This window comes from Pseudorca crassidens, chromosome 3 (genome assembly GCF_039906515.1).
Source record: "Pseudorca crassidens isolate mPseCra1 chromosome 3, mPseCra1.hap1, whole genome shotgun sequence".
In the NCBI taxonomy this organism is placed as follows: domain Eukaryota; kingdom Metazoa; phylum Chordata; class Mammalia; order Artiodactyla; family Delphinidae; genus Pseudorca; species Pseudorca crassidens.
Window position 1 is genome coordinate 108,739,369 of NC_090298.1, and position 27,493 is coordinate 108,766,861.

Genomic DNA, 27,493 nt, shown 5'->3' on the forward strand with positions numbered 1-27,493 from the left:
ATATATCATCTTTTCTCTTCTGCTCTTCAGCACAAAGAACCCTACAAAGTGCTCTTGTAATAAATATGACCTAGTACCCATGAACCTTCCTAATGATTCCTTTGCTAAGTTTAGGGGTTATTTGGCTTTTGGTCGCAGACATGGTTGGTTGTACTTGTGCAGAAATGGGTAGAATTAAAGTTGTTAGGAAATCAGTCTGCCATGTTCTCTTGGAACAAACTATTGACTACCAAGCTTCTTTAAAATGGAGATCTTCATACTGAATAATAATAATATGTATACTTAAAAATTTGAATGTTGAATAGTTGAACACATAGAGATTTTTATAGTACAAGTTGCAGACTTGACAGATTTTTTTTTAAAGTATTTACTTATTTTTTGGGCTGTATTGGGTCTCAGTTGCGGCACGCAGGATCTTTCGTTGCTGTGTGCGGGCTCCTTGTTGTGGCATGCGGGCTTCTCTGTAGTTGTGGTGTGGGCTCCAGAGCATGTGGGCTCTGTAGTTGCGGTACGTGGGCTCCAGAGTACGTGGGCTCTGTAGTTGCGGCATGCGGGCTTAGTTGCCCTGCGGTACATGGAATCCCAGTTCCCTGACCAGGGATTGAACCCACGTCTCCCACATCGGAAGGCAGATCCTTAACCACTGGACCACCAGGGAAGTCCCCAGACTTGTCAGATTTTAATAATCTAAAAATGAGAAAGAACCTATTTTCCTTTTGTTCTTATTTTTCTTTAAAGTATTCCCTCCTGCCCATCCCCAATGAACAATTTGTCAGTGACTGTTTTACTTCTGGCCCTAGTGTGCCAGGGCCCAATTGAAATGCAGAGTGATTTCTCTGCAAGAGAATGACACAATTTACCACATCTTAATTCCTTATGAAGGTAGTTGGGACAAATGAAACATGTACTTTCTCAAGATAAGTTGAAATTTCAGCCCTCTCTGTATTTATCAGAAATAATACCATACTGAGTCACACTCTCATGACTGAAAAAGCACAGCTGGTAGGAGAAGTTGCATGTTAATGATGTTGTTAGTGTAGGAGGGCCACTACATATAAGGAAGCAGAGACTCAGTTAAGTACCTGCTCTTTGGGTTAATATTCAGAAGGACCAGGAAACATTATCCTTGGTCAAATAGGCTAAATTAAATTGAGACACTGGAGGGTTCACAGGGTATATCAAATCTGGATCAGACTAAAATGTAACAGTCTCATTTGACACAATATAGAAAATTAATACAAAATAAAAAGGACAAATTACTGATCAGTTTGAGAACTATGGCTTATGTTGCCTTGAAGGGAAGATGTATTATACTTTTTAGTTATGTATATTTTTCTTTTGTGGGATTAAATAAAGGCATTGAGTTATTCAATAAATACTTAACTGCTCTCACTATGTGCCAGGCACTCAGGTATTAGGCGTTTGGCTGCAAACGAAAACAAAAATCTGTCTCTTCATAAAACCCTATGTTCTTACTGGTGAAGAAAAATAATAAGTGAGTAATGTATATACAGAATGCCAAAAAAATTTAAAGCACTGTGAGGAAAAATAAAGCATGGGAGCAAGATGGGGACTGCCAGGCTAGGGAACAGGGTATTGCAGTTTTAAATAGGATGGCAAAGAAAGGACTCAATGAAAAGACAATAAAAAGCCATTACAGCATCATTTGTGATAAAGATAAATACTGGCAGCAACCCAGATATCCATCTCTATGAGATTGGTTGAATATATTATGCATCTATATAGTGAAATGCTGTACAATAATAAGTCCTACATATACAGAATGATCTCCAAAAATTAGTGAAGTGATAGAAACAAGGTGCAGAATGATATACAGAATATGTTACCATTGATGTCTATCACATACATGATATATTTTCCTAAATGCATGGAATCTCAGTGGAAAGATATATAAAAAAACTGTTAATAATGGTTGTCTTTGGAGTGAAGGGTGATTTGTGGACAGGGAGTGAGGATGAAACTTTATATCTCATTTTACTATGTGTTACGACGTCAGAATAAGTAAGTAAGATGTAAAATAAGAACATGGAAAATTGTCAAATTAGAAAATGATGGAAAAGCACATACATTCATAAAACCTAGTGGCCTAGATAGCTGTCTAGCCTAGGTAGTGAATAAATGGGATAGTTAATAGAAACATGGACTCACTTCTGATGAGCTGGAGACCTTGTTGACAGTGACTGTTCCAGAGCAAGGCCAAAATCCTGTTTTGTTTGCGTAGTGGGTTGTAGTGATCATGACTGTAACATTTAGATTTGTCTGACTTTTTTCACTCTTCTAATCAAATGGAAGCTGTATTCATTTCGTAGGGCTTCTACAATGAAGTACCACAGAAACTTGCCTCATAGTTCTGGAGGCTAGAAGTCCAAAATCAGGGTGTCATCAGGGCCATGTTCCTCCTGAAACCTGTAGCAGAATCCTTCCTTGCCGCTCCCTAGGTTCTGGTGGTTTGCTGGCAATCCTTGGCATTCCTAGGCTTGCAGGTGCATAATCCAATCTCTGATTTGTCATCACGTGGTTTTCTCTGTTTGTCTCTCTGTCTTCTTCACAATGCCAGCTTCTCATAACGACACTGATCATATTGGATTTAGAGGCCCACCCTACTCCAGTATGACCTCATTTTAACTAATATCTGCAACAACCCTATTTCCAAATAAGGTCACATTCAGATGTCCTGGGGGGTTAGGACTTCAACGTATCTTTTTTTGAGGGGTGGGAGAGAGAATGGGACACAGTTCAACCCATAACAGGCTTTCCAGTTTAAATTGCTTCCCTATTACAGCCTTTCATATATGTAGAAGTGTTTTGGAAAGTTGTATAGAAAGATACAAGTTTAGTTTATTTTTAAAAACTCTTACTATAAAAGTTTTTCTTATGGGGAGAAAAAACCATCCCACCTTCCTGAATAAAATCATACTGAAGAGTGCAACGTATTTATTAAAGCTGATGTTTTAGTGAAAATAATTTTTTTTCTCTAAATATTGTGAAAGGAGAGTATGGGCATTGTAAGTAGAAATGAGTTAAACATGATAGTGAGTTACTAATTTAGACATTTTATGTGCTTTTTAAAAAATAAGAATACCTTATATTCTCTTTTTGCATTTTTATTCTCACTCCTGAGGAAATAGCTTCCTTTCCAGATCAGTTTAACCTCAAGGTACAGCAGAGAGGACAAAGTCTTCTATTTTTCACCCCATTCTTCTCAGTAGTTTTTCTTCTTGTACTCGTAGCCATTACAATTCTGTGAAACATTAGGAAACTTAAATCTTTAAAATTCTCCCTTGCCTTTCCCTTTTCCTCATGTATAAATCAGAAACCAAATATTTGTTAGTCTTCAAAGTCGTTTTAAAAGTTATTATATCCTAAACTTTTTCGTTGCAGCGCGCAGGCTTCTCTTTAGTTGTGGCATGTGGGTTTTCTCTTCTCTAGTTGTGGCGCACGGGTTTTCTCTTCTCTAGTTGTGGTGCACAGGCTCCAGGGCACGTGGACTCTGTAGTTGAGGCACGTGGGCTCTGTAGTTGGTGGCACTTGAGCTCTCTAGTTGAGGTGCGCGAGCTCAGTAATTGTGGCATGTGGGCTTAGTTGCCCTGTGGCATGTGGGATCTTAGTTCCCTGACCAGGGATTGAACCCACATCCCCTGCATTGTAAGGCGGATTCTTTACCACTGGACCATCAGGGAAGTTCCTGTATACGTATTTTAAAATGTCCTCTGACTTGCTGAGAAAATTACTCTCATAATGTTATATCACATTTTAAACCCATTCCCCTTCTGATGTTCACACTCCTGATGGCTTACTCTGTGCCAGACCATGTTTCAAGCATTTTACATGTATTAACCTAATTTAAACCTCAAAATAGCCTTATGAATTATACCCATTTTACAGTTTAGGAAAGTGAAGCATGGTGAATAAGTTGCCTAAAGTCAACACATCTAACAAGTGGCAGAGCCAGTATTCAAACTTTGACAGTTTGATTCCAGGGCCTGTTTTCTTTCTTGCTTTCTTGCTTGCTTGCTTGCTTCCTTCCTTCACTTAACCTAAGTGAATGGTCATATGCATTTGTTTACAGTGTACTTACAGAGGAAATAAATGGCAGTGATTTATTGCAGTGCTAATAGGCATTATAGTGATAGTTATGAGATTTGGGGCAAATTTCTTTACCTTTCTGAGTCTGTAAAATGAGGGCATTGAACTAGATTTCTTACAGATCTTTTTCCCTGTTAGATGTATATTTCTTTGGGAAGAAAAAGGAATTGGCATTTGACATTAAATGAGCAAGGAAATGGGACATGTATTTAGCACATTTTCCTTTCAAAATCAGAATAATTTTATAGGGTCAAGGAATGATGATGTAAGCCACTATCCATTGTGGAAAAGTGGAAAGTAAACAAAAATGTTACTGTAAGACTTAGGACTTTAGCTTCTTGTAGTTTGATCAGCTTAAACTGCAGACTTTCGAATTGCAGTGGATTTGGGCATTTAAGAATAGATTTTATTTTTAAGTTCATAAGATGATCTGAGGATTGGAAGAAATCATAAACTTGAACTAAAGCAACTGTCTGTGGGACTTTTTTTTTTAAGCGTTTAAAACTTAATTTAATTTAATTTATTTTATTGTCTTTGGGAATTTTGAATCACTGTCTTAATATCCCAGCCTCTGATGATAGGTATCCCAAGGCAGGACATTCCACCTTTAGGCAGCAGTGCCTCAGATAGAACATATATCCCCTACTCATTCACTCTAGTTCTGCCATTTGGGATGATGCAGAACTAATATGATTTTCCTCTGTGACAGCCGTTAAAGGTATTGAAAGGTAGCACTGTTAACTCATTTCTTTGAAAATTCAGCCTTTTTTCCATAGCAATACAGTGGAACTGAGACTGGTTAACTTGGAGAATAGAAATCTCTGGGTGGAGATGGGAGTATGCAGTTTTGATGCTGTCTGAAATTTAATGGTTAAGTTCAGCTCAGGAAGTAATGCATTTTGTGTATCCACTCATCTGTTGGTGGACAGTTAATTTGTTTCTAGTTTTTGGCTCTTACAAATAAAGCTGCTTTTGTGGACATAAACTTTCATTTTTCTTAGGTAAACACCTAGGAATGGAATGGCTGGGTTGTAGGGTAAGTGAACAAGTGTTCTATAGAAAAAGAATTGATTTTTGAGTATTGATTTTTGTATCCTGCAACCTTCCTAAACTCACTCATTAGTTTTGGTCATCTTTCAGTTTTCTTAATTACATTTTCGGATTAAGCATAATGTCCTAGTTCATTGTCAGCTTAGATGTGAAGAAATGTGTAAGCTTACAAAATGTAATGCATCACTTTGATATGTGGCATCCCCAGTGTTTTCTTTTTATGAAATACTAGTATTCCTTCTAATATGGAACTTTGAAATTTCAAACTGTCATTATTTAAATAGTTGAATTTACAGGCAGTTTCAGGAAAGTAATTCTGAGGGAGGAATTGCTGTTTATTTTATGGTTTTTATGGGATTCTAAGAATCAGTTCACATTATATATTTAAAGAATCAACCACTTTGGTGATGTTTTTGGGAGGATGAGGGAGCGTGTATGATAAGGACTTAGAGGTTTCAGCACAAACTGCATGGATCCCAGTCCAGTTTACTGAAATGAGGAAGACTGAGAAAGCAGTGCATTTGGGATCATCATTTCAGCCTTGACATGTTGGGTTTTAGGCCTGTTGTTTGTTGGCTTTGTTAAGTGCTTATAAGTTTATTCGAAGGACCGTAAATGAAGAAATATATCTTAGGTTAAAAATAGGCCTAAGATCATACAACTAGTTATTTGCAGAATTAGATCTCAAACCTAGGGCCCTCTGACTCCAAAGCCAGTGTGGTTATTCCTATGCTATATTATATCCATAAGGCAGAAAAACAGGCTTGGCTTTGACAATAATAAATGTTTCCCATGAGCTATTATAAATATATAGCAGAGTTTGCAAGCTTAGATGCAGTCTTCTAATTTATAACTAGATAAAGAGCTGTAGGCAGCTCTCCTTTAACACGCTGTGCAGACCAGTCCTGTGTGCTGCCACCAAACATAAATGTGTGTTGGATTTTGCTCGGGGCATTAAGAGTTGCACCTGGTAGGGGCTTCCCTGGTGGCGCAGTGGTTGAGAGTCTGCCTGCCGATGCAGGGGACACGGGTTTGTGCCCGGGTCCAGGAAGATCCCACATGTCGCGGAGCAGCTAGGCCCGTGAACCATGGCCGCTGAGCCTGCACTTCCGGAGCCTGTGCTCTGCAACGGGAGAGGCCCGCGTAAGGGGGGGGGGGGGAAGAGTTGCACCTGGTATACTGTGGACACAACAATAAATTTACATGCTGGGAAAAGGGTGGTAACTGTGTAATAAGCACATTACAACCTTTGGAATGCAGGTTGCTTAGTTTGAACATGGGGCTTGGTGACTCTGGTGTTTAAGCTCAGTTTTCATGTGGATCAGTTAATTATGGGTGGATGGGGGAGGAAGGAATTGCTCCCTGCAGCATTTTGCCTCCTAATTGCATGCTTTCATTTGCAGATAGGGCCAGTTGTGAGTGTGTGGATTTTTGAGTAAAACCTCGAACCCAAATGAGAAGAAACCTTCAAGAAACAACTTATACTGACAGTGAGTTTACAGTCATCTGTATGCATATTATGGAATGTTCTCAACCCAGAGGTAGCTCTCTTGACAAGGAGTGAGTGGTGAGTCTGACTATCCCCACTGGTAATTAACCTAAATCCTTCTCTTAAAGAGAAGACAACTCCTGCATGCTTAGCATTTACCGACTGTTGAATAGTAAGTTAATTTTTGTGTTAACAGAAGATGACTCCAGCACAGTTTAAGAGAATTCTTTATCCCTAAAAGTGTGTTTAATGTGTGATTGCAGTTTGACTTTCTTCAGTTAGACACATCCCTTCCTTGGCCTATGTGTTTCTATCTTTTTTTTTTCCCCCAGTCCAAATAATACCACCCTCCAAGGCCTGTCTTCCTTGATATATTCAGCCATCACTAAAGTGATGGTCATGATAGTTAATAGCATCCATGCTAATCTTGGTTATGGTAGGTCTCATTGCCATTGGAAGTGATTGTTTTAGGAATGGGCATGAGATTCAGTTTTGGCCAATGGGAAATAAAAGGAAAGTCTGCAAGAGGCTCTTGGGAGAAGTTTTCTTGCTTTTGAGAAAGAAGAAAAGAGATTGTCCTTCCTGTAGAGCTTGTTTTATCTGGATGTGACATCTGGAACTGCTATAGCTATCTTGCCTGAAGGTGATTCCCTTACTTAAAGGTGGGCAGAGGGAAGAGAATTCCAGAGAAGTAGAACTGGAGCCACGTTCACTATTCCTAGAACCACCTTCACTGTAGATTCCTTATTATGTGAGATAATAAATTTTCTTATTGTTTAGGCAGTTTTGCCTTTAGATTTTCTGTTACTTGTTGTGGATATCATCCCAGTTCACTGGATCCTCCTCTTTCTGATTACCCACTGGCATTTGTACTTCATTCTCTTCTGAGCTGTCCAGTAATGTTTGTGTATATTGCCTTTGTAGCACATTATAAACTTTGTGATGTCAAGGGCTATGTTTATATCCCTGCTATGTCTACTAGTTCTGTCTTCTTAAAAAGCCATCATTGCACATTTACTGAATTAAATTATTTGAACAGTAGAGGATTTGAAAAATCAATTCATAGATTTGAAAAATTATAGAGATTCTTTTAATGCACATTCCTTTCTTTGACCACACTGCTTTCCTCTAGGATTATGAATGAAGTTTGGCTTTTGATTTAAGATGACTTGTGTGTAACACACTTTCAATTGGTTGGTTCTACGATTTGCTATTTGTTTTTATTCAACTTTACCATGAAAATCAGCCCCTCTCCTGTATATTTGAGTATTGGCTTTTAATCTCATAGATTTTGTTGTCTTCTCTGTTATAAAAATGGAATCATTTACCTTCTATTTTTTGTGCTAGTTACAGGAATGAGGGACATGATAGTAGAAACATAATAATTGAGAAATAATTTGTATTTGGCTTTGGAATGCACGCTGTCAAAAAGACTCCCTAAAGTGTGCATCTCTGTTTTGTTCTTAGGACCTAGTTTTGTGTAGGTTTGTGTAGGGGAGAGAGGGTTGGTGATGAATCTAATGTCTTTGAGGAGTCTTGAGTGGCAGGATGGATTATTTAGTTGATTCTATTTTAAAAGCTCTGTAACACCACCCTTCCCCACCCCCCCAACTCAAGATATCCATGTACTTGTCCATCTTTTCTTTAGATTCTGCTATTATAATCTTGAAAAAGTGGGATAAGAACCTTGTTTTCTTCCTGAAAATTTATAATGTTGCTTTCAGTTTTGTTAAGGAATATCATAAACCTTTATTGTAATCTGGTAATACATTCTGAATCCTTCAAAATGACTTATATTCAGGGAAGAATTTACTTTTTTATTTTTTCGTGTTGGATTGTGATTAAATGGGGGGAATAACTTTTTAAGAAGATAGGGAAAGTTGTATGATGTGCTTGATCCATTAGTTTTAATTCAATAATGCCGTTATTTAGTATACTTATTAAGAAGTTCAAATCACCAAGGTCAGCTTTAATGTATTTTATTTCATGTATATCATGAAGAGTTTGTAGGAATGAAGCGTGTGTCTTAACCTAAGGCAGACATGGCAGGCATATGATCTAAGCCAAATCAATCAGAATGATCTTAGGACATATACTAGAAATGCCAGGATAAAGGTACTTTTTTTTCCTGCTGAATTTCAACCTGGCAGCCATCTTCCGACCATGAAAGGAAAGTCAGTTGAGTAAGAAGCCAACAGGGAAGGAATAGAGCAGAGCAAAACACACACCCTGATCACCTCTTGAGATGCTGGATCACGTCTTCCCTGAATATAGTATACCTGGACTTTTCAGTTACCTGAGCCAGTAAATTCCAAAACATCACAACTGATACATCCTTATCATCACCCATTCTATACCATGTAATGATAACTGAAGGGACTTCCTAAGACTAGAATTGTGAATTAGGCAAGTATGTCTCTGATACAGGTGTGCAAGGTGACAGATGATGCAGTCCTTTCATTGATTTATTTAAGGTTCAGGTATTAAGTACAAGAGTTAAGGTGGTAAACAAATACGTAGTCTGTGCCATTACTAATGGAGCTTAATGTTGACTGGAAGAGGCTAACAGTACGTGAACAACCCTCCTAATGAATAGGTTCGTATTAACTGAGGTTTGGTTCTAGAAGAAAAGGAGTATCTGTCATCTATACTGATTTGACTCTTTGGTGGAGATGCCTACTGAACCCTTGGCACCCTGGAACTGTAAAACAAATAGTTGTGCGGAACCTGGGTTCTGGCTTTTTTTAGAAGTAGTATAAGTTATTATTGTTTTTTCCGTAAGAAGCCATTAGAAGGGTACAGGACCACAATCCCTTGTTCCAAATCTTAGGGCCAGATATATTTTGGAATTTCACCCTTCTCTGGATTTCAGAAAGGTTTACATGGTATATGTATGCTTAACGTAATACCTCTCTTTACTTAGGGAAGGGACGAGAGGCTTTCTATTATTAATAATGCAAATAAAAATGCCTTATATTAGTTCAATTACTAAATGGCAGGCTCTGTATACTGCTCAGCATCATCTTAACTGTTTAATAAATTATATTCATTTTTACACCTGAGAAAATTAAAGACATTAGGTGACTTTATCAAGGTTTATACAGCTAGGAAGTAGTAGAATTGCGATTTCAACCCATATCTGTTTGAATCTGATGTCAGTGCCCTTAACCACTGCTCTGCTGCCTCTTCATTATGCTCTTACAGCTTAAACTCCTGTTTATTGCTAACATTAGGAAGGTTATTTCTTTCTGTTAAGTTTAATCAGTTAACTTAATTAAATTCACTTAGTATTTCTTATAGTCTTGCATTTGATTCACTTAACTTTTCTGGGAATGCAGTCCTTATTTGTAACTAAACGTAATTTTGCTTTATCCTTTCCAGATTTTATACCTTGTATTGGTTCACTTACCAGCTGCATTGGCTAGAGCTTGTAGAACATTGTGATTACAATGAGCATCTTGTCTTGTTCATAATTTAATGCCTCTAATGTTTCACAAAATGCTTACATAATTGGAGTGGGTATAATGTTTTACCACTGAGCATGAAGCCAACCTTTTGGTTTTCCTTAAAATCAAATGTAAAAGAGATCAGCACTTCCCTGGTGACGCACTGGTTAAGAATCTGCCTGCCAGTGCACAGGAACAGGTTCGATCCCTAGTCCGGGAAGATCCGACATGTTGCAGAGCAACTAAGCCCATGCGCCAGAACTACTGAGCCTGCGCTCTAGAGCCCGTGAGCCACAGCTACTGAGCCCTCATGACACAACTACTGAAGCCCACACGCTCTAGGGCCCGCGTGCTGCAACTACCGAGCCTGTGTGCGGCAACTGCTGAGCCTGTGTGCGGCAACTACTGAAGGCTGTGCACCGCAACTACCTAGAGCAAGCCACCACAATTAGAAGCCCACTCACCACAACGAAGAGTAGCCCCCACATGCCACAACTAGAGGAAGCCCGCACGCAGCAACGACCCAACGCAGCCAAAAAAAACAAAAGGCAAGCTCACTAAAAAAAAATAAAAGAGATCAATTTACTTGTTTTATTAAGAATTTTTTAAAATTCTGTTTTAACATGTGAGGACCAGATTTTAAAGTGTTAATTGTTGCCAAGTCATAACTGCTCAAAATTAAAAATCATTTAATTAGTTCTATCTACTTACACTGTATTACGATTAAAAAAAAATTTATTTATTTATTGGCTGCATTGGGTCTTAGTTGTGGCACGCAGGATCTTCATTGAGGTGTGCAGGCTTCTCTTTAGTTGTGGTGTGCGGGCTCCAGAGCACATGGGCTCTGTAGCTGTGGCACGCAGGCTCTCTAGTTGTGGCGCTTGGGCTTAGTTTCCCCACAGCATGTGGGATCTTAGTTCCCTGAGCAGGGATCGAACTGGTATCCCCTGCATTGCAAGATGGATTCTTAACCACTGGACCACCAGGGAAGTCCCTGTATTTCAATTTTAATCTCTGGTAGTCTTTAAACTTCTTACATCTTTGGTAAATTCTTTTTTTTTTTCTTTTTTTTCTTTTTTGCGGTACGCGGGCCTCTCACTGTTGTGGCCTCTCCCGTTGCGGAGCACAGGCTCTGGATGCACAGGCTCAGCGGCCATGGCTCACGGGCCCAGCCGCTCCGCAGCATGCGGGATCTTCCCAGACCGGGGCACGAACCCGTGTCCCCTGCATTGGCAGGCGGATTCTCAACCACTGCGCCACCAGGGAAGCCCTAAATTCATTTTTATACATTTAAAAATATGTTTATTTTACTTTATAATTTGCTGACGTATATTTGTATACTATTTTTTAAATGTTTAATTTATGTGGGCGTAGCATATAATAGGAGCTCAATGAATATATGTTGAATAAGTTAATTTTTATGATTATATGATTAGTGAGGCATCTTGATAGCATTTGTTTTGACTAGTGATAGGAAAATGTTATATCAATTTTATGGAGGGAAAAAAACCCAGAAAATATATGTTCAGAATTAAAAAGTTGTAGTTTCCTGATTTTTTGTTCATGTGGCTGATTTCTAATCCTACCATTTTCATTCTGATTTGATAGCATCTTGCTGTAGGTACCAGCCTACTTAAAATTGTCAGGTGGGTTTAGGTATTAAACACATACACACACACACACACACACACACACACACACACACACAAACACACGAGGAATAATTTGTTCATCAGATGTGAAAGAAAGAGGAAATGTGCACATTATAGAAAATTATTAAACTGCAGAGGTTGAATGGGATATTTATTTAAACGATGACCCTGAATGGCTCTGAGTTTCTCCTATTCTAACTTGTAAATATTGATAAAGAAGGAGCTTGGGTGATTTTGAGGGATTAGATTAATAGCATTAACTCTTCAGTTTTGGCAATAGGATCCAAAAAATTTGTCTTTATCGATAGTTAGAAAATATTGTTGCAAGTCTGATTAATTTTTTTAGTGTAAGGGAATGGAACTTGTTATTAAATCTCCAGTTTTTTGGTTGCTGGTGGCCTTAATGTTGGGCCATTTAGCAGCTAGTATGGTATAATAAGTCTTGCCACAGCAGCTGGAATTTATTGTAGCTGTTGCTCTGTGTCCTTACTATAAAGGCCATGATTTCCATGAGGAAATTATAAAATCAGCCCTCCTTTGGTTTTGATTAAGAAGTATTTTCTGGCAGCATGGGAAAATGCACTATTTGTTTTGTGCTTTATGAACAGAAGACATCCTTTTATAAAAGAAGCCATTTCTTCTTTGAAAAGAAGTCATATGCAGGATGCCTATTTTCATTTATTATTACTGTCTGTTAATATCTGTGAATGCCTTTAGTACACATGTTCACTGAAAAATGCTTATAGGAAATGATATTAAATTAAATGAAATGTGTTGATCTTAAGGTAGATATAGACATTTTCTGTCCAAGACCATATTCCTGTGGTTCTCTATTTCTGTAGTTCTCTTAAAAAACGGTTGATGTAAAAAAAAAAGTTGATCTGTAAACCTCACTAAAAAAGTTCAGTGCTGTCTATATTGTCATTGGGTTTTAATGCCCGATAGGCAAGAGTAAATACTACTTCTTAAATATCGACCAACACTTTCATGCCTAATTATTTAACATTCTTAGACATTCTAACTTAAAGTTACTTTTCTCTGATTCCTGCAAATACTCCAAGCAGTTAACAAGGCAGATTACCAGTAGAGCAAACAAATCTTTCTAAAACTTCAATAATTCTTAAAAGTTTCATAAATTAAACTTATAAATTTAGTATATTAAATTTTCTTGTCTTTCAAGTATCTTAGTAGATAGAGCATAGAGTATCATAATGTTATTATAAATATATTAAATAGCACATAAGTATTAATACTGATTGATTTCTATACTTTCCCAGAATTAAGAGATTTATCCACCTAAATGGAAACAATTACTGTTTTAGGCCAGTTAAGGTAATTTGGTTAAAAACTGTAACTGTGGTGCTGATATGAGTAAAGCTATTTGGGTCAAAAACTATAGAATAAGAATGGGTTTCTGGGCAAAGAAATTTGAGACTGGTAGAGGCCTAGGTCCATAGTGCGCCTGCCAAGACTGAGCTGGCCATTGCTAGGATGAGTGCTTTTCTTAGGCTACAGTTCATTTCTTGCAGCTGGGACTTACTCAAACTCGTAGGTTTTAATTTTATGCAACTCAGTATATTTACCTGAAATGGGGTTTTTTTTAATACTCCACTTCAGGGAAGGAAGATAGTTTTTTTTCCCTTTAAACTTCTGGAGTTAGGGAAGCTTTTTAGGATTGATAATACAGATATTCTAGTGCGTTGTTAGTGGGAGTGTAAATGTATACATTCTCTTAGAAGAAGATTTGAAAAATATTTGTCAAAACTTAAAATGCCTACCCAAAATTAAAATGTATAAATGCTTTGATCCATCAGTTTCACTTCTTGGAATTTATCCTACAGATAAATCCTGCTTCATCATATCCCACATTTGTGAATTTATAAGATTATTCCTTGTAGCATGTTGGTAGTAGTAAAAGATTACAAGCAACCCAACTTCCCACTTATTGGTGATGAGTTATATCCATATGATAAAATACAGCCTTTCAAATTGAGGGAGGTAGTTTTTAAAAAGTTACTGATAGTGCCTGATTTCCAAGGTAAAGTGTTAATAAGTGAAAAAGCAAGGTGCCAAGTCATGTATGTGGTCACGTGAAAATATTTAAAAAAAAATACATACTTACATTCTCGTATATTATTAGAATTCCTGTGAAAGGCTATACCAGAAGCTAATATTGGTGTGTGTGTCTTTGGAGGAGAATTGGGTGGCTAGGGATAATGATGACAAGAAGATTTACTTGTTGTGATTTACTGTTGTTTCTTTTGAGTTTTACACCATGGTGGTATTATTACCTACCTATCTGAGCAAAACAAACAAATAAAAAACCCAAATTAATATGTGGTACTTGGTTTAAAAAAAAACAAAAACAGAGTCATTCTGTTTTTCATCTTTACTAACTCATGGAATCTCTAAGGATGAGACCTCTAATTACATTAAAAATTTTTTTTATTGTAGTAAACATGTAACATAAAATTTGCCATCTTAACCAGTTTTAAGTATGTAGTTCAGTAGTGCTAAGTATATTCACATTGTTGTGAAACAGATCTCTGTAACTTTTTCATCTTGCAAAACTGAAAACTCTGTACCCATTAAACAACAACTCCCTTTTTTCTCCTATTGCCAGCCGCTGGTAACTACCATTCTACTTTGTTTTCTGTAAATTTGACTACTTTAGGTTGGGACTCCACGCTTTCACTGCTGAGGGCCGGGGTTCAATTCCTGGTCTGAGAACTATAAGATCCTGCAAACCACGTGGTGTGGCCCAAAAAAAAAAAAAAAAAAAAAAAGACTGACTACTTTACACCTCTTATAAGTGGAATCATACAGTATATGTCTTTCTGTGACAAGTTTATTTTACCTAGCATAATGTCCTCAAGGTTCATCCATGTTAATAGCATGTGATAGGATTTCCTTCCTTTTAGAGACTCCATCGTGTATATATATATACCACAATAATACTACTTTGTGTATATCACATTTTGTTTATCTGCTCATTGGCTCATGGACATTTGGCTTGATCTACCTCTCGGCTTATGTGATTAGTGGTGCTACCAACGTGGGTGTACAAATATTCTTCCAGACCCTGTCTTCAGTTCTACTGGATATATGGCCAGAAGTGGGAGTGCTAGATCATATGATAGAATTATTTTTAAATTTTTGAAGAACCTCCATGTTGTTTACCATAGGTGTTGCACCATTTTACAGTTTTACCAACAGTGCACAAGGGTTCCAGTTTCTTCACATCCTCATCAACATTGTTACTGTCTGTTTTATTTTTTTGATAGTAACTATGATAACAGATGTGAGGTGATCTCAATCGACATTTTTATCAAGCTTTATAATCATTATAATGTACTTCTTGTATACTTAAAAAAGTTTATCTGGTACATTTAACTTAATTATTTCAGTTCAATCATTAAAAATACAACAAGTGGTCACTTTTTAGAACTATTTATCTGTATGATTTGTTGCTATAACTTCAGGTGTGTGTTGTATGAGATCCTCAAGGGTTAGTATCCTTCACTCTGCCTCACCTATTTTTTTCTTCTATTTAACCATGAATGAATCACCCAGGGAACAGACTAGGCTATACTTAGTTAACCCCAGTGAATTTTACTAACTTTAATTCTTTTCTCTAACATAGTTAAAATTTGAAGATTCTGCATGTTACAAGAATTCCAGTGGTGTATCAGCATTAAAAATATTATATGTTTTAATAAAAAAGAAACTTGTCATTTTTACTTTACAACAGACTATTTGACCACTCTTTATTCTTTTAATTGAAAGTAGTTTTACCTTCATGATCTTGACAGTTTTGTGTTAACTTTTCTCATAAGATGAATTCAGTCATAGAGTACAGTCAAGCAATGTTTAAGCAGGGGATTTTATCCAGAGAACGAAAGTACATGAGCTTCTAGTAAGAAACGGAAAAGGAGTGTAAACTGTCCTTCAGTTTTTTTCTCCTTTTACAAGAAAATTTTAGAGGCATGAGTAGTTGTACAACAAAATTAATAGCTTGTAAAGTATTTTACATTTTGAGTAAATTATCTTGCAGTTTTTTTCTTAACTTGAAATTTCTGAAATTATCACATAAGTGTGTATTCTGTCTTGCAAATGTTTATTCTTTAGAAGTATTTGGTAGTAGTGTTTAGAAGTGTTATTACTCTCATTGTATGAGTGTCCGCCTATGATTACATCATATGCACTAGAAGTCATTTTGAAATAATTACATCATATGTATTAGAAGTCATTCTAAAATAATTTTTGCTAGACATTACGGTGGTTATGCAGTTTTACTCCTTTATGACTTGTTATTTGAGTATTTAAGATGGAGCTGCTGCATTTATTATATGTGGTGTGTGAGTTGATGAAGAAGGGTTCTGAGTGGTGGTGTGCCTGGGGAAGGGTGGGGGTATAATCCTTATTGTGAGTTTTGAGAAAAGATAATGAAATCCTTTATGTCCCTTTCCATAGACCTGCATTTCAAAGACTTATATTTTAATAAGAATTGGTTGTGCAGCTGCAACCCTGGCAACAGGGCCTGGGAGAGAAGAATTGGGGCAGCCTTCCAGAAATCAAGGCAGACAGTGGTCTCATGTGGAGCTGAGCTAATGAAAATGATAAAAATATAAAGCACTTAGTAGAAATAAGACCAGTACTTTCTTTGGCATAGTGGATGCTGAAATTTTCCATACCATATTTCATTATTTATAAAGTCCGAAAGCTGCCATAAGCTGCTCACTCAGTAAAGAGTAGCTACATTATATTTTCCTTTAGTATAAAAATACCGTAAATACTCTTGGAAGCTAACGTTTCTGTAAATTATATCTAAAATATAATTGTTGTTGGCTATTTCTTGATGAAGTCTAGACTTAACAAAAACACAAGCTACCGAGTTTGTCAGATTTTTAAAAACAAACTTTTAAGTTTTAATAATTAAAAAATTAAATGCTCATAGTAGTTTTAGTGTAAATTTCTCACGTTGGTTGGATTTTTTTAGATCCCCTCAAATCATAAAATTTGTTAAACATACTCTCGTTTCAACACTATGTCAGTGGCTATATAATAATAATATTAAACCATTAATTATTACTTGGTTGTTAGATATTTAGGTTGTGTCTGGGGTTTTCCCTCTTACCATAATAAGTATTGCAGTAAAACATTTTTGCGCATATAGGTATTTTCTTTTCTTCTGGATTACTCAGGATTACTTTTGATTTCCAAAAGTGATACTACTGCATTACATGTAAAAATTTTGAAAACTTTCTAAAAGTACTATCAATTTACACACTATTCTTAATATTTCTAGGAATGAGGTTTTTTTCTTATATGTTTCACTCTTGGAACACTTAAATCTTGATTTCTTCCCTCTGTTATTCTGGGAAGTTTATTCTCATTATTTCTTAATATGTTTATTTTTTCTTGAAATGTTTTATTTTTTCCCCTCTTCTTTTTATACTATTTCCATTTGATTCTTTTCCACAGTTTCTTGTTGTGAGTTTGTAGTACTAATATCTCCCCTTGGTCCCTAGGTGTTCATTCTTGGATCATCTAATTCACTAATTCTGTATCAGATGGCGTGGGTTGTTTGATGTGTTGCCTGTCTTTTATAGTAGTTTTGTGCTCCATATGTTTCTTTATTTTAGCTAGTGAGCTAATGATTCTTTGAGAGGGGGTATTAATCCACTTAGTCTAATAATGTGAATTAGGGAATGGCCAACAGCCAGATCTTAGTTTGTGTTGGTCCAGGTGAGTTTAAGAGAGGGAGGGCTTGAGTCTCAGGTCAGACAGCTCCCTGGCACTGAATTGCTGTTATGTTCTTCTGTTGCCTTCTACTGCATCAGGCAGCTTCTGATCAGGGTTTGTTTTTTGAAACTCTTAGAAATAAGTAATACTAATTTTAAGAGGTAGTTTCCTTGTATTATAATTTACCACCAGCTCTGTAGGTTTATTTTGAGGGGAGAAGGACTGGGAAGAGTAAATAACCACAGGGTAGTCAGTTTGTACCTGTTTTCATGAACTTTCCCCTCCCAGGCCTTTTGTGCTGTCCTGATTTTATCCTGCTGACAAAGATCGGAGCTGTTCTGCTAATTTCTGATAAAGGGGCAGTCAAGGGAAAGATAAGGGCAGACTAAGAAAAGCATTTAGGCAATCTGTCTTTTGACTCCTGCTGCCCTTTGCTCCTGAATGAAGGTTACCAATGTCTATTCACACAAATTCAGTGCAGATTTATCCCCATCAGTTTTTGTTTGTTTCTTTTTGTTGTTCCTGGAATCCAGACTTACTTCTTTTTTCTTCAGGGCTTTATTTTGGAGGATGGGACCAGTAGCCCATGATAGTTTATCACTTGATAGGAATTAGATGACCTCATTTGAGCCAATAGAGGTACACAAAGATTTTCATTAAAACACATGAAAATCTTTAATCGAAAAGTGTATACATACAAATTATGTGAAAACAAATTACCTAAAACCTTAGTGGTTTAAAATGACAACTATTTTATTAAATCTCTCAATTTTTTTTTTTTTTTTTTTGCTGTACGCGGGCCTCCCACTGTTGTGGCCTCTCCCGTTGTGGAGCACAGGCTCCGGATGCGCAGGCTAAGCGGCCATGGCTCACGGGCCCAGCCGCTACGCTGCATGTGGGATCTTCCCGGACCCGGGCACAAACTCATGTCCCCTGCATCGGCAGGCGGACTCTCAACCACTGCGCCACCAGGGAAGCCCTAAATCTCTCAATTTTGAGGATCAGGAATTTGAGCAGGTCTTGGCAAGTCTTCTCTTATATGAGGCATCGACAAAGATCATTGGTTAGTCTTAGCTAGCAGGTGGTCTGGACTGGAGAATCCTAGGCAGCTTTATTCGCATGTCTGTCACTCTGGTTAAGAAGGCTGGAAGGCCATGCTCAGCTGGGACTGTTAACCTGTGTGCCTATACTTGTGGTCTTTCCAGCATGGCAGTCTTGGGTAGTTGGACTTCTGAGCACAGGATACAGGGTTTTTTTTCTTTTTTTTCTTTTTTTTTGGCGGTACGCGGGCCTCTCACTGTTGTGGCCTCTCCCGTTGCGGAGCACAGGCTCCGGACACGCAGGCTCAGCGGCTATGGCTCACGGGCCCAGCCGCTCCGCGGCATGTGGGATCTTCCCAGACCGGGGCACAAACTGGTGTTCCCTGTATTGGCAGGCAGACTCTCAACCACTGCGCCACCTGGGAAGCCCCAGTACAGGGTTTTTTGTCACCTCATCAGTTCCAGATCATGACTTCAGCTTCATTCTTTTGGTTAAAGAAGTCATCAAAGGCCGTCTGAATTTAAGGTAGAGGGTTTCTTTCTCATTTGGAGGAATAACAAAGAATTTGTGGCCATCTTTACTAGACCACGTAAGGTTATTAGAATTTTGTGCTGCTGATTGTTGCTTTTAGGAGTATTATCATTAGAGGCTTGGCTCAGGAAATCTTGCCCTTATCTTCTCCCATCTCAAGGGGATTTTCTAGACTAGAGGAAATCACATACTTCTTTTTCAATTCATTCTTATAATGCTCTTACCTAGAGCAGTGGTTCTTGTATACCCCAATCTCCAGGAGTATTTGACACATCATTTTGACAGGAGACACTTCTGGTGGTCACAACTGGTGGGGAGAGATGCTACTGGCATTTACTTGATAGCGGCTAGAGATGTTGCTAAATATCCTACAGTGCACAGGACAGTATCCGTCCCCCCCGCCCCCCGCCCCCCCAAAAATTACCTGGCCCAAAAAGGCAGTAGTGTGGAGGTAGAGAAACCAACCCTTCCTTACAGTAATCCTGCAATGTTGGTATAATCCTTATAAGAGAAAACTTTAATTCAGAAAGGTTATAGACTAATGCCACTTAGCTAATAAATGGTAGAATCTTGTTTTAATTCATTTTTTTCTTTCTTTTTTATTTTTGCAAATACTGGGACAAGTTACCATGTTAAGTGCTATAAGAGTATAATAATTTGGTTGGAGTCTGCCTTGATGGAGCTTACAAGAATCAGTATGTCATAAATAATTGTAATTTAAGGTAGCATTGAACTAGACCTTAAAAAAAGAATATAGGGAAAATGGTCTGCCATTAAGTTATTAATATGTCTGAGCTGTGGTTTCTTTATTTCCAAAGTAAGGATAATGCTTACCTCTTTGGATTGTAGAAATCAGATAGTATTTGTCAAAGTATGTAGAGTAATATGTGACTAGTGCTCAATTTTTTTTTTCCCTTATCAGGGGTTTACAATTTAGTTGAACCTTTCTTTATAATTTAGGGAAATTTTCTGTCATCACTGATTTTTTTTTTTATATAAAACAAAAATAGACTGGAAAAATCCAAAATATTGAATTTCTCATGTGACCTGCTATGATTTCAGTTTATGCACCAGAAATAGTCCATGTTCTTTTATTTTTTAAAGAATTGAAGTATAGTTGATTGACGATCTTTTTTTTTGGCTGAGCCGCACAGCTTGTGGGATCTTAGTTCCCTGACGAGGGATTAAACCTGGGCCATGGCAGTGAAAGCCCGGAATCGTATCCACTAGGGCACCAGGGAACTCCCTCTTAATTAACAATATTAGTTTCAGGTGTACAAAATAGTGATTTTTTTTTTTATAGCTTATACTTCATTTAAAGTTATTACGAAATAAAGTTGTATTTCCCTGTGCTGTACAGTATATCCTTGTTGCTTGTCTAGTTCACGTTCTTTGTTGAGTGGTTAGTATTTTCTGTTTCTGTTAGTATTTTCATCATCATAACATCATTATTAAAATTTTCCATTATTACAAGCTTTCCTTTGAATATGAAAATGAAGATCTTGTTTTAAACCGTATTTAAAAACTTTTTTCCGGGCTTCTCTGGTGGTGCGGTGGTTGAGAGTCCGCCTGCCGATGCAGGGGACACGGGTTCGTGCCCCGGTCCGGGAAGATCCCACATGCCGCGGAGCGGCTGGGCCCGTGAGCCATGGCCGCTGAGCCTGTGCGTCCGGAGCCTGTGCTCCGCAACGGGAGAGGCCACAACAGTGAAAGGCCCGCGTACCGCAAAACAAAAAACAAAACAAAACAAAACAAAAACCCAAAAAAACCTAAAACTTTTTCCCCCATTATTGTTTAAGGTTGTTATTTTATAAGATGATTCAGAAAGGTTTGAATATTTAAAAAATCTGTTATTTAGTTACCTACATTATACCTAAACAAGTAGTCACATTTGTATTAAGGAACAACCATAGTTATTTCTGTAATGCTCGGTAGGTACCTCCTGTGTAATACAGCACATGGCTATCTTATGGTCTGATTCATCTCAGGCGTTTTGTAGGTGGCACACAATCTTGGATGGTTGAAATGGTAGCCAGATTGAATGCCTTAAGTTCCTCAAGTCTGTAAGGAATATGTGGTCCCAACTCTAGTTTTCTTTTTACATATCCCCGCTAAAAATAGTGTGGTATAATAATTGTGATTTGAGTGGCTACTATTTCAGAGGCAGTCCAAATTTTGGACCGTAATGGCCTGTCTAGCATGGTGATGGGTATTCATTAAAGAGCGTCTGGACTGTGTGATAGAAGTGAGGCAGAGCCCCAGCCCGTTGGAAGATGAAGTTGTGGAGACTTACACAGTTGTAGGAAAAAATGTTCCATCAGAATGTCCAAATAGGAGATTTTTGTCACTGTATTTCTCTCTGTAAAGAATTATTGAAAACCCAATGTGTGATACAGCACAAAAATTCTAACTTTTTGGTGAATTCCTCATATGTTCAGTTGCATTCTATTTGCTTTCATTGCCACATATGCAGGCATTCTGGTGATTCACTTTTCCTCTTAAATAGAGCTTAGTCTTCTCATTGAACCTTGAGCAACCTACAGTTATCATCTATATAACTAAGATTTTTGTTTGTTTGTTTGTTTTTGCGGTACGTGGGCCTCTCACTGCGGTGGCCTCTCCCGTTGCGGAGCCCAGTCTCCTGACGCGCAGGCTCAGCGGCCATGGCTCACGGGCGCAGCCACTCCGTGGCATGTGGGATCTTCCCGGACCAGGGCACGAACCCGTGTCCCCTGCATCGGCAGGCGGACTCTCAACCACTGCGCCACCAGGGAAGCCCCTGAGATTTTTTTTTATCTTATCTGATTCCATCAGGGGCTGAAACATACGGGAATAGTAAGATTTCTACATCAAGACCTTAGTGAATATGCCCCAACTGTGGACTACTTGGATACCTAGCTCTCCTTGTCAGAGTCCTGGGACTTAACTGAATGAAATCCGAAAGTGAATTACCTCTTGAAGTAGAAGGTGACCCTGCATTTTGGTGCTTATTACATATTTATATTTAGCCTAGTTAGTGAGTAATAATTTTTTTAAAGTGTTCAGTTTTGTTTGAACCACTCTCTCGATCATTGTCATATTCACAAGGGCTAGTACATAGGGATTGCTCAACAATATCTGTCAAATACATGCATGTGTACAATTGACCCTTGAACATCATGGGTTTGAATAGCTTGGGTCCACTTATATGTGGATATTTTTTCCCAGTAAATATGTCCTACACGATCCATGGTTGACTGAATCTGTAAATGTGGAACTATGTATACAGAGGGCTGACTCTAAGGTTATACCTGGATATTCTACCATAGGAAGGATCTCAACCCCCTAACCCGCTGCACTGTTCAGTGGTCAGCTGTATATAATACATGTATCCATGTATGGTGAAATCCTGCATTCAGATATATGCTGAAGTTTGTTTCTGTTACCCAGTTAAGAGGTGGCATCAGAAAGGATTATTGATTTCCTGATTTAATTTGAGGAAAGAAATACCAAAAAGGAAGCTAAATGTATGTGTACTTTTTAATTTCCTAACTGATACACTGCACTTAAAGTTTAATATAGCAATAGAAGACTCTTTTTCAATAGCTAAGACACAAGTATTATATATTTTCTTTGTGTTGTGTTGTCCCCAAGTTGAACTTATTTGTTACCTTTGAGATTAGCAAACTATAAGATAAGCTATTTTAAAACATTCCTATATTGATGTTTACATGTAAATTGTTAACACTTTTTATAGAAATACATTAAATTTCATTCTGGAGCTGGAAGATAAAAGATGAGAGAGAAGTATTTTTTCCTTACATTATTTTCTCTAAGCAACCAAAAAAGCTATTTAAACCACCAACTGGAATCCCACGTAGATATATTTTTAACTTTTTCTTCAACAGTTGTCACAGCACTAACTGGTCCATAGTCAAGTCTGTGAATGCTTTCAAGGCCTTTCAAGTCTTTTTTATATAATCTGGATACTCTGTATTGGTTCATTTAAATTCTAAGTCAATTTTTAAAATTTTAGTTAAAAATGCATCTTATTCTTTAAAAGTTTACGTGTGGGCTAAGCAAGGAGAATTGCAGATTTATTTAAATAAGTTTTTCAGGATATTTTGAAGATCATTTAAAATATGAAACTACCTTATTTTATTCTATTTTTTAATTTTTTAATAGATCTTTGTTGGAGTATAATTACTTCACGATACCATGTTAGTTTCTTTTGCACAACAAAGCGAATCAGCCATATGCATACATACGTCCCCATATCCCCTCCCTCTTGAGCCTCCCACCCCTCCTCCCTATCCCACCCCTCTAGGTCATCGCAAAGCACTGAACCGATCTCCCTTTGCTATGCCGCTGCTTCCCACCAGCCAACTATTTTACATTCAGTAGTGTATATATGTCGGATGTTACTCTCGCTTCTCCCCAGCTTCGCCCTCCCACCCCATTTCATCAAGTCCATTCTCTATGTCTACCTCTTTATCTCTGCCCTGCAGGTAGGTTCGTCAGTACCATTTGTTTTCGTTTGTTTTTTTTACATTCCATATATATGCATTAGCATACGGTATTTTTTTTTCTTTTACTGACTTACTTCACTCTGTATGACAGACTCTAGGTCCGTCTACCTCACTACAAATAACTCAGTTTCGTTTCTTATTATGGCTGAGTAATATTCCATTGTATATATGTGCCACATCTTCTTTATCCATTCATCTGTCGATGGACATTTAGGTTAGTTCCATGTCCTGGCTATTGTAAATAGTGCTGCAGTGAACATTGTAGTGCATGTCTCCTTTTGAATTATGGTTTGCTCAGGGTATATGCCCAGTAGTGGGATTGCTGGGTCATATGGTAGTTCTATTTTTAGTTTTTTAAGGAACCTCCATACTGTTTTCCATAGTGGTTGTATCAATTTACATTCCCACCAGCAGTGCTGGAGGGTTCCCTTTTCGCCACTCGCTCTCTAGCATTTATTGTTTCTAGCTTTTTTGATAATGGCCATTCTGAGTGGTGTGAGGGGATACCTCATTGTGGTTTTGATTTGCATTTAGTGATGTTGAGCATCTTTTCATGTGCCTCTTGGCCATCTGTATGTCTTCCTTGGTGAAATGTCTATTTAGGTCTTCTGCCCATTTTTTAACTGGATTGTTTGTTTTTTTGATATTGAGCTCCATGAGCTGTTTGTATATTTTAGAGATTAATCCTTTGTCTGTTGTTTCATTTGCAAGTATTTTTTCCCATTCTGAGGCTTGTCTTTTTGTCTTGTTTATGGTTTCCTTTGCTGTCAAAAGCTTTAAAGTTTAAGTCCCATTTGTTTATTTTTGTTTTTATTTCTGTTACTCTAGGAGGTGGGTCAAAAAAGAGCTTGCTGTGGTTTATGTCAAGGAGTGCTTTTCCTATGTTTTCCTCTAAAAGTTTTATAGTGTCTGGTCTTACATTTAAGTCTTTAATCCATTTGGAGTTTACTTTTGTGTATGGTGTTAGGGAGTGTTGTAATTTCATTCTTTCACATATAGCTGTCCCGTTTTCCCAGCAGCACTTATTGAAGAGGCTGTCTTTCTCCATTGTATGTTCTTGCCTCCTTTGTCGCACATTAGGTGCCCGTATGTGTGTGGGTTTATCTCTCTGCATTGTATCCTGAACCATTGATGTATATTTCTTTTTTTGTGCCAGTACGATACTGTCTTGATTACTGTAGCTTTGTGGTATAATAGTTTGAAGTCAGGGAGGCTGATTCCTCCAACTCCATTTTTCTTTCTCAAGATTGTTTTGGCTATTTAGAGTCTTTTGTGTTTCCATATGAGTTGTAAGATATTTTGTTCTAATTCTGTGAAGAATGCCACTGGTAGTTTGATAGGGATTGCATCGTATCTCTAGATTGCTTTAGGTAGTATAGTCATTTTCACAATATTGATTCTTCCAATCCAAGAACATGGTATGTTTCTCCATCTGTTTGTGTTATCTTTGATTTCTTTCATCAGTGTTTATAGTTTTCTGAGTACAAGTTTTTCACCTCCTTAGGCAGGTTTATTCCTAGGTATTTTATTCTTTTAGTTGCAGTGGTAAGTGGGAGTGTTTCCTTAATGTCTCTTTCTGATTTTTCATTGTTGGTGTATAGGAATGCCAGAGATTTCAGTGTATTAATTTTGTATCCTGAAACCTTACCAAATTCATTGATTAGTTCTAGTAGTTTTCTGGTGGCATCTTTAGGATAGTATCATGTCATTGGCAAATAGTGACAGTTTTACTTCTTCTTTTCCAATTTGTATTCCTTTTATTTCTTTTTATTCTCTGCTGTGGCTAGGACTTCCAAAACCATGTTGAATAAGAGTGGCGAGAGTGGACATCCTTGTCTTGTTCCTGACCCTACTGGAAATGCTTTCAGTTTTTCACCATTGAGTGTGCCCATTTTCTGGAGAGTTTTTATCATAAATGGATTTTGAATTTTATCAAAAGCTTTTCCTGCATCTATTGAGATGATCATATGGTTTTTATTCCATAATTTGTTAATGTTGTGTATCACATTGATTGATTTGTGTATATGTATATTGAAGAATCGTTGCATCCCTCGGGTAAATCCCACTTGATCATGGTGTATGACCCTTTTAATGTGTTGTTAGATTCTGTTTGCTAGTATTTTGTTCAGGATTTTTGCTTCTGTGTTCAGCAGTGATATTGGTCTATAATTTTCTTTTTTGTGATATCTTTTTCTGGTTTTGGTATCAGGGTGATGGTGGCTTTGTAGAATGAATTTGGGAGTGTTTCTCCCTCTGCAGATTTTTGGAAGAGTTGAGAAGGATTGGTGTTAGCTCTTTTCTAAATGTTTTATAGAATTCACCTGTGAAGCCAACTGGTCTTGGACTGTTGTTTGTTGGAAGATTTTTTTTTTTCCACACACACTGTATTTTATTTTTACAAGAGATAAATAAAATGACACCAAGCATTGTAAATGGCTGACCACAACAAAAGCAACAATGATCGCAATTACCAAACACGGAACACACTCATACTATGTCATAATATTGACATTCAGTCCAATAATCCTCTACTGTAACAGGTCCTTTACTTTGCAGTGAAAATTGATTTGTATATTTTTGCCTCTGAGTCCTTGTGGGGGTTTTTGTTTTTTTATTCAAAGAGAAAGTCACCGAGATTATAATCATCCTCATCAGTTGACTCAGTCCCATGTAATTAATTTTTTTTCATCTTGATCTTTTGTTAACACTTTTATGAATTAATCAGTTTTCCATTAGAGTTCTGAAAATGCTTATTCAGTTCAGCAGTATAGTCAGTTACCAGAAACCTGTACTTGTCAGAGTCTTTTCCATGAATTCCTTGAAGATGGAACCCTTTTATAGGAACATTTTTGCAAAAACATCACAGTACACCCAGAACTGTCTGTAAATGACAAATGACTTAAAAATGACCACGGTTAAAGATTTGATGAAAGTTCATAATAATGCAGTTGACAAGGAAATTTAGTTATTTCTGAGATATACATTTTAAAGTAATGACTAGAATTATGACTTAGAACATTATACCAGAACATGTAAGATTTTTAGAAATATCCTGTAATGTCTGAAACATTTATATTAACATATTTCCATACAAATAACCTAAAGAAAGTTTAGTATTAGTTGTTTTTTTTGTTTTTTTATACTGCAGGTTCTTATTAGTCATCAGTTTTATACACATCAGTGTATACATGTCAATCCCAGTCGCCCAATTCACACCACCATCTCCACCCCACCGTGGTTTTCCCCCTTGGTGTCCATACGTTTGTTCTCTACATCTGTGTCTCAACTTCTGCCCTGCAAACCGGTTCATCTGTACCATTTTTCTAGGTTCCACATACATGCGTTAATATACGATATTTTATTTTCTTTTTCTGACTTACGTCACTCTGTATGACAGTCTCTGGATCCATCCACGTCTCAACAAATGACTCAATTTTGTTCCTTTTTATGACTGAGTAATCTTCCATTGTATATATGTACCACAACTTCTTTATCCATTCGTGTGTCGATGGGCATTTAGGTTGCTTCCATGATCTGGCTATTGTAAATACTGCTGCAATGAACGTGGGGGTGCATGTGTCTTTTTGAATTACGGTTTTCTCTGAGTATATGCCCAGTAGTGGGATTGCTAGATCATATGGTAATTCTATTTTTAGTTTTTTAAGGAACCTCCATAGTGGCTGTAACAATTTACATATCCACCAACAGTGCATGAGGGTTGCCTTTCCTCCACAGCCTCTCCAGCATTTGCTGTTTGTCGATTTTCTGATGATGCCCATTCTAACTGGTGTGAGGTGATACCTCATTGTACTTTTGACTTGCATTTCTCTAATAATTAGTTAGGTGAGCAGCTTTTCATGTGGTTCTTGGCCATCTGTATGTCTTCTTTGGAGAAATGTCTATTTAGGTCTTCTGCCCAATTTT

General features: G+C 37.4%; 1 protein-coding gene across 8 annotated transcripts in view; it reads left to right on the forward strand.

Annotated features, from left to right (window-relative positions):
- The window catches only part of CDC42SE2 (CDC42 small effector 2), a 113,782-nt gene that overhangs the window by 28,308 nt on the left and 57,981 nt on the right, over positions 1-27,493 (forward strand). For 2 of the 8 annotated variants that reach the window (XM_067731659.1, XM_067731661.1), the window contains one exon: positions 6,561-6,724. The exons of 2 other annotated variants lie outside the window; for them this stretch is intronic. The gene's annotated coding sequence lies outside the window, so the exon portion shown is untranslated. Of the gene's footprint in view, positions 1-5,108; positions 5,144-6,560; positions 6,725-27,493 lie in introns of those variants that run through there. 4 more of the 8 variants (XM_067731662.1, XM_067731664.1, XM_067731660.1 and 1 more) reach the window with 3 other exon arrangements.